This window comes from Mandrillus leucophaeus, unplaced genomic scaffold, assembly GCF_000951045.1.
Source record: "Mandrillus leucophaeus isolate KB7577 unplaced genomic scaffold, Mleu.le_1.0 Scaffold217, whole genome shotgun sequence".
Taxonomy (NCBI): Eukaryota; Metazoa; Chordata; class Mammalia; order Primates; family Cercopithecidae; genus Mandrillus; species Mandrillus leucophaeus.
Window position 1 is genome coordinate 2,251,268 of NW_012102221.1, and position 8,851 is coordinate 2,260,118.

The following is an 8,851-nucleotide window of genomic DNA, read 5'->3' on the forward strand; positions in this document are numbered from 1 at the left end:
TTTTTTCTTTCTTTCTTTCTTTTTTGGAGATGGAGTCTCACTCTGTCTTCAGGCTGGAGTGCAGTGGTGCGATCTTGGCTCAGTGCAAGCTCCACCTCCCAGGTTCAATCGATTCTCCTGCCTCAGCCTCCTGAGTAGCTGGGACTACAAGCGTGTGCCACCACACCCAGCTAATTTTTTTTTTTTTTTTTTTTTTTTTGTATTTTTAGTAGACGTGTGGTTTCACCATCTTGGCCAAGCTGGTCTTGAACTCCTGACCTCGTGATCCACCTGCCTCAGCCTCCCAAAGTGCTGGGATTATACCACAGCACCCCGCCTGTCCCTGCTCTTTGTGAAGACTAAGATAAAGATGTACAGGGTCAAACCCACCACTTCCTAGGGTAACAGTGAAAAGGAGGCTGGGACATGACCAACTCCATTTTGCTCCTCACCCGCCCTGCCCTGCAGTGATACCATTTAGGCTAACTGCTTTTGCTGATCCCTGCACATAGGCCAAGCTCACTATGGGAGAAACTGAGTGTATAGTTTAAGGCAAGGATGAGAGCAGCCCCTTCCCCTAATCTACCCCTGCAGAGATAAGGAGGGCCACACACAAGTAGCAACGTTATGTTAAGGATTTACAGGTGCACTGTGGCCTGACCAGGAACAAAGAGGCTTCCCAACCCCCTCGGACCCTTGCTAGGGCCCAGATGTCTGTGGTCATTGGTCACCTCTTGGCCTCATCTCCCTCCCTCTTCTCCCTTGCCCTAACCTGAAAGGAGCCTGAAAATTCGCATTCCCTCCAGACGGTTCTTTAGGACACTAACGTCTTCTCGGTTTGCTGGCTCTTCCAAATAAAGTTGCCTTCTGTGCTCCACTACCTTGCCTTCCAACGTATTGGCTGTCATGCAGACAGCAGTGCCAGCCTGGGCTCGACTCCACTAGCCCATGCCCTCCCATTTTCTCACCACCTTCATTTCACACAATAAAAGTCTCCCTCCCGGCCGGGCGCGGTGGCTCCCGCCTGCAATCCCAGCACTGTGGGAGGCCGAGGCGGGCGGATCACAGGTGAGGAGATTGAGGCCTTCCTGACTGACACGGTGAAACTCCATCTCCACTAAAAATACAAAAAATTCACTGGGTGTGGTGGTGCGGGCCTGTAGTCCAGTTACTTGGGAAGCTGAGGCAGGAGAATCCCTTGAACCCAGGAGGTGGAGGTTGCAGTGAGCTGAGATCGTGCCACTGTGCTCCAGCCTGGGTGACAAAGCAAGACTCTGTCTCAAAACAAAAAACAAAAAAACAAAAAACAAAACAAAATCACACTCTCTTCTTTATCTTGGCTCAAAGCACTGGTGCTGCTGAGGCTCCGACGCTTCCTCCCTCTGCGTCTCGTCTCATCCATTCATTCTTCCACTCACCCAGTCCAGTGCATTCGGTGGGTTGCATTGATAAGGTATTAATTTAATCTGTGTGGTTTGTTATGCCCTGTGCACATAAAAGTGAACAAAACTTGCTTAGTAGCAGTCGTGGCCTTTGAGAAAGGATCGTTTGCTGTGGTCAAGGAGTTATGCACTGTGAAGCAATAGGTTTGATAAAAACTGAACTGTGGTGTTAACGGCTTTTTTTCTCCCAACTCCTAAAAATCCCTCACATATGTAAGTGCTGAAATAACAGTTCCACGTTTGGAGTAGCAGAGAGTAAATCAAAACCAGAAAGTGTTCCTAATCACTTACGAATTTCCTATATGTTGACTTGAAATGAAAGCAGCGTGCTGCTCACTCAGGCCCGCATTGCTGCAGAACCTCAGGCGGGACAGTAATTGGGGGCAACAGGAATATTTGTAAGTAATTTGCAGTTCCAGATAGAATAACAGACACAACGTCCGCTCTCATGGATTGCTGATGCTCTCATGCCTTCACAGGAAGGAAATATGAACACGGAGAGAAAACACTCCTCCTTCAGTCAACATGTGTAACAGAGGCGAGGGTGATGGGCTTGGAATGCGAGAGGCGGACGGGGAAGTGATTTCCGTGGGAACTCGCCGGGAGCGCTGTGCCAGCGTTTGTAGCTCGTGCTGAATTTGCATGTGGCCAGCTCCAGATAATGAGTCTCCTTCCCCAGCACAGACACACACGTCGCGTTCAGCTGCTTCTCCGTGTGGGAAAACGCCTAATCCGCACTCACACTTCCTGGGTCACTAACGTTCAGACTTACTGAGATTTCCCAGAAGTGTCCAGTACATACTTCATATGAAATCGCTCACGGCAGGCAGCGTGGGGCCCTAACACGGGCTGTGGACCGACGCCCCTCACTAGGGGTTGAAGATGAGGCCCCCGGGGTTGAACTCGTGGCTCACAGTCAAAGTTACCCTGAAGCGGATGCAGCTGCTCTAACCTTTGACAAGTCTGCTGCTTTGGCGCGGGGAAATCCCGATGGCTCTGAGCCCAGGAGTTTGAAATCAGCCTGCGCAACACTGGGAGACCCACTGCCACATAAAATTTAAAAATTAGGCCTGCTGGTGTTCGCCTGTGGTCCCAGCGACTCGAGAGGCTGTGGGACTCTGGCTTGTGTGCTGTGTGCATGGTACTCTATCACTTGAGTACAATCCGCAACCCTGTACTCACTTGCTTGTGGCACCTTCTCCCTGGATTACAGAAAAAAAAGTGTCTTTGATATATTTAACTCTTGTGTTCAGTAATGTCTTTGAGGAGCAGCAAATCCATTTGTAAAGAAATGAATGAGCCCATTTTCCACCTCTGCTTGAAAAACAGATCCCTGTCTACAGGTGACAGTGACAGATGAGCTCCCTCTCCTGCTGGGACCAGCTTATTCCTTTCCCTACACTGAAAAAAAATTTTTTTTGTAAAGGTGGGGTCTTGCTATGTTGCCCAGAGTGGTCTCAAACTCAGGCTCAAGCAATCCTCCCACCTCAGCCTCCTGAGTAGCTAGGAGGACCACCACACCCAGCTAATTGTTAAATTTTTTGTAGAGACAAGGGCCTTGCGATGTTGCTCAGGGTGGTCTCAAACTCCTAGGCTCAAGTGATCCTCCTACCTTGGCCTCCCAAAGTATTGGGTTTACAAGCATGAGCCATCATGCCCAGCCTCATTGCACTTTTGATGATGGCGTGCTTCTCTGTTTGAAATAGCACCCACATCCTTTTTTTCTGCCTATCCAAAACTTGATATATTCTTACAATTTAGGAAAAACTTTCCTCGATTTTTTTTCAGTTTTATGTACCTTTCCACTTCATCTTCGCTATCAGAAAAATGATTAAAATACATACTTTGAAACCTGATCATAAGTTCACTGGCATTCTTTTCTATGTGCTCAAATTGCCTCCCCCAAATCACCAAAAGGCATAAATAGACCCTGCGGTGCCTTCAACTGCCGCTATTCTTGAGCGGTGAGCAGGTGAGACTGAATCAGAAGAGCAGTCCTAGGACTTTCTCACCAAACTAGCCCTTACTTGCCAATTCCTATTCCAGGCGGTCTGTTTTTACACGAGAATTATGGGCACATGTATTTCCTAACCACCATCATAACGCACACAGTAGGCACGGTGCCGAGCTGCTTTGGGCATGCATTTTTATGTACGTCAATGGGAAAACTTGAATTATTTCTAAGTCATTTTTTCCTGCAGGCAGTCTTTTACTTGGGTTAGTAAGAAATGAAACCTTATGAATAACACTAACTATTATTAAAAGATTATTTATTTTATGGTATATTTAGGTCTTGAAATTAGGGTACATGTATATTTAGTGAAAATGCATGTACTTTAAATAAAATTGAAATTCTCATGTTGTTTTATGTCTTCCAGAGGACCGAATGTAGTGTTCTCTTTATAGCAGGCAAGGAAATAAGATCCATATTAGCTCACTTTATAATGGAACATAAAAAATTCTTTGGGCCAGGCGCAGTGGCTCACGCCTGTAATTCCAGCACTTTGGGAGGCCAAGGCAGGTGAATCACCTGAGGTCAGGGAGTTCGAGACCAGCCTGGCCAACATGGTGAAACCCTGTCTCTACTAAAAATACAAAAATTTGCCATGCGTGGTGGCACATGCCTGTAATTCCAGTTACTCAGGAGGCTGAGGCACGAGAATTGCTTGAACCTGGGAGGCGGAGGTTGCAGTGAGCTGAGATGGCGCCACTGCACTTCAACCTGGCGACAGAGCAAGACTGTCTCAAAAAAATACAAAAAACAACAAAAAAATTCTTTGAGTGAAAAATGTGTGTTCTCCTTCCTGCTATTGACTGGAGAAATAAACATGTGGAAAGTGTCTCAAGACTTGAGAGTGACAAACACATTAAAAATCCATTTGCCTGTCAAATAGTATCTTTTTCTGATAAATTAGAAGTTTCCAAATATGATGAAAGACATAATTTCATGAATATTGTTATTTTATAGCCACCAGACAATAATGGATTCATTTTTTCTCTCATTTTATTCAACAAGTACTTGTTGGCCAGGCATGGTGGCTCATGCCTGTGATCCCAGCACTTCGGGAGGCCAAGGCAGGAGGACTGCTAGAGCCCAGGAGTTTGAAATCAGCCTGGGCAACACTGGGAGACCCATCGCCACACAAAATTTAAAAATTAGGCCTGCTGGTGTTCGCCTGTGGTCCCAGCGACTCGAGAGGCTGAGGTGGGAGGATCTCTTGAGCCCAAGAGGTTGAAGCTGCAGTGAGCCATGATTGCCCCACTGCCCTCAAGCCTGGGCAACAGAGTGAGTCCCTGACTCAAAAACACAAAAAACCAAACCAAATAATTGTTGGTGTAGGCTGGATGCCAGCTACTGTGTTGAGTACAGGGGACACAACCGTTTACAAGCCCCAACCCCTGCCTAATTGCTGCAGGATTCCAACAAGAACACAGAGGTATCGTATGGCAGGTGGTGAGTGCTAGGATAAAGGACATATAGAGAACTTCAGGGGCACAAAGGAGGAAAACGGAACCAAGACTTGGAAGATGACCTCACAGATCAGTTATCCCAGGGGGGTAACTGGGGATGGGACGGGTGTTTCTGGCGGAAGGAACACATATGGGGAAGCTGGGAGGAAGGAGGGAATGTGAGGTTTGAGGAACTGGAGAATGTTCACAGGGTTGGAGGGAGAGCAGGTTCCCTGGGGGAGGGAGAGGATGGGCAGGAGGGAAGAGGCTGGAAAGGCTGGGTTATGGAAGGCCTTGGAAAACTTGTGGAGTTCGGTTAGAATCCCACCCAGGAATGATGGGCATGCATTGATGGGTTTTATGCACGCATGTGGCTATGCATTTATCTACCTATTTTTATACAAGGGAATATTGTAGTTAGATTTATAATTTTAGAAAAGATTCTTGGCTTTTGAATGTATTGAAGGGGAGGAAGATGGGAGCCAGAGGGATTGATTAGGAAGCTGTGATACTAATTTCTGTAAAACATAACGGTGGCCCCAACTTGGTTAGAGCCCTAGGGATGGAGAGAAGCAGTGGATTTGAAGCTATTTAAGAGCTAGAATAGACAGATTTGGTCTATTTGGTACAAGAGGCAGAGAAGACTGCGAGACCTAACTTTCACGCTAAGCATGCCTCTGCCAGCACACACGCACAGACACACGCGCGTTCACTGAAGGAGCTCTTGTGGAACTTAGAAAACGTTGCCCACACATCCACTCACATCCCTTCCTATCTTCCCAAGGGATCATCCATGGTGTGATACCAAGGAATTTACTAAAGGCAATTTTTTATCTTCCAAATAAATGCAGAAACTAATTAGCATTCTACAGGTTAAATGATAGATCCTTGCTTAGAGTTAAAAAGAAAAAGTGGTAGTAGACCTGGATCACATAAAGCTTGAGTTTTAGCAACTGCTGCTTAGTGTGATGCTCTAATTGCAGAGTGAGGGTAGGAAGAATGCTGTATCATTGCATAGTGAAATTTCCAACCCAAATCCTAAACAGGAAAGTCAGTATTTTAGAGGAATGCCAGCAGGCTAATTTAGCTGCTTCGTATATTTTTGAAACAAATGTTACTGTGTATAAGGTATACAGCATGAGGTGATGAGACTCATACACACAGTAAAATGGTTACTATAGGGAAGCACAGAATCATTTGGCAGAAATCCTGCATATGGCTCAGCATTGTTAACTGTCGTCTCCTGTTGTACATTACACCTCTAGGCTTGCTCATCCTACATACCTGCTACTTTTTCGTCCATCCTACAAATCTGATTCTTCGACCTACATCTCCCATTTCCTCCTCCTACCCTGCCCCCAGCAACCACTGTTTTATTCCCTATCTCTGTATATTTGACTTTTTTTTTTTAAGATTCCACATATGAGATCATATACTATTTTCCTATCTGTGTTTGGCTTACTCACTTAGCACGAATCCTCCAGGTTCATCCACATTGTGGCAAATGGCAGGATCTCCTCCTTCTTTAAGGCTGAATAGCATTCATACCTCTGTCTACATTATGTCACAGTTTCTTCACCCATTTGTCTGTTGGTGACACTTATTTTGCTTCCCTCTTGGCTGCTGTGAATAATACAATGATAAACATGGGTGTGCAGATATCTTTAGGAGCTGGTGATTTTATTTCCTTTGGGTACAGACCCAGAAGATGGATTGCTGAGTCATGGAGTAGTTCTGTGTTTGATTTCTTTCGAAACCGCCGTATAGTTTTCCATAATGGTTGGACTAATCTATATTCTCACCAATGGTGTACAAGGGTTTTCTCCACACTCTCAGTGACACTTGTTAACTCTTATCTTTTTGATGACAGCCATCCTAATGGGTGTGAGGTAGCATAGATAATTTTAACTCTTATCTTTTTGATGACAGCCATCCTAACGGGTGTGAGGTAGCATAGAGAATTTAATAGCTTAATATATTCTTAATTGTACACCTTGGGACACACACTCTCTAAATGAACATCAGGAATGTACTAATAAAATTAGTAGATTATGGCCAGGCACAGTGGCTCACACCTGTAATCCCAGTACTTTGGGAGGCTGAGGTGGGCAGATCGCTTGAGCCCAGGAGTTTGAGCCTAGCTTGGACAAGATGGCAAAGCCCTATCTCTGCAAAAAATACACAAATTAGCCGGGGGTGGTGATGCATACGTGTGCCCTCAGGTACTTGGGAGGCTGAGGCAGGAGGATCACTTGAGCCCAGGAGGTTGAGGCTACAGTGAGCTGTGATTGCACAACTACACTTCAGCCTGAATGACAGAGAAAGACCCTGTCTCAAAAAAAAAGAAAGAAAGAAAGAAAGAAAGAAAATTAAATTAAATTAAATTAAATTAAATTTTAAAAAGTAGGCCAGGCACAGTGGCGTACGCCTGTAATCCCAGCACTTTGGGAGGCAGAGGCAGGCAGATCGCCTGAGGTCAGGAGTTCAAGACCAGCCTGGCCAACATGGTGAAACACCATCTCTACTAAAAATACGAAAATTAGCTGGGCGTGGTGGTGGGAGCCTGTAATTCCAGGTACTCGGGAGGCTGAGGCAGGGGAATCGCTTGAACCCGGGAGATGGAGGTTGCAGTGAGTTGAGATCGCACCATTGCACTCCAGCCTGGGTGATGAGAAACTCCATCTCAATAAAAAAAGAAAAGTAAAAATAAATTAATAGATTTACTATCAATATTTAGAGATAGAGAAACTATAAAAAGATAGCAACAACAGACAGTATGATCTTCAAACCTTCGAAGTTTGTGATTAAAAACAGGCACTTATAGCGACCTGCAAGGCTGAGGCAGGAAAATCTCTTGAGCCTGGAAGTTCCAGGCTGCAGTGAGCTTTGATCCCCACTGCACTCCAGCCTAGGCAATAGAGTGAGACCCTGTCTCTGAAAACACAAAAAAGGTAAAGTACTTCAACAGTAGTGTAGTGAGATTTTAGTAAGTTAGGAAATATTTACGATTATAGTTTTATAATTGAAAGTTAGACTTTGCAATTTTCCAAAAAATTGTAAAATAAGTTTTTAAGATGTTAATCCTGTTTCTAGCAAAGGTTGTAGTTTATAGACTGCAAATTCTCTTCCTACAACATTGTCGGAAGCACAGGGATAAGGGAGGCACACCTGCACACACAAGAAAGTGAGAACATCGGCCGGGCGCGGTGGCTCCCGCCTGTGATTCCAGCACTTTGGGAGGCCGAGGCGGGCGGATCACGAGGTCAGGAGATCGAGACCATCCTGGCTAACACGGTGAGACCCCGTCTCTACTAAAAATACAAAAAAATCAGCCGGGCGAGGTGGCGGCGCCTGTGGTCCCAGCTACTCGGGAGGCTGAGGCAGGAGAATGGCGGGAACCCGGGGGGCGGAGCTTGCAGGGAGCCAAGATGGCGCCGCTCACTCCAGCCTGGGCCACAGAGCGAGACTCCGTCTCAAAAATAAAATAAAATAAAATAAAAAAGAACATTTTGCAGGAGCCCAAAACAAAGAATACATCGAAATACGTGTGCTGAGCCTGTGAGAAGCCTGAGGAGCTTGTCCCTCAAAGGAAGCACAGACCTGAGTTTGAGTGTCCGTGTGCAGCTGGGGGACGGGTCCGCCCAGGGTGATGCAGACACAGCTGGAACCCAGTCCTCGCCTCTCCGCCTTCCCAAGGCCAGCATCCTCAAACAGCCACACACACGGAAAACGTGGACTTGGTGAGGGGGGCGGGGTTGGGGGGAAATCTGCCTGGCCAGGGAAATTTGCTTGTTTCCGTTTTGAACGGAGGTAAATAAAAAACTCAGAAACGTCTTCTCTGAATTTCTGAGTGGTATGAATTCCACATGTCTTTTATCTGCATGCTAAGGAAGCCCTACCCAAGAAATTTAATCTCCATTAGGTCATACTATGGAGTGTTTTGTAGAAGCAGCACATAAATAAAAGACAAAACGTACACC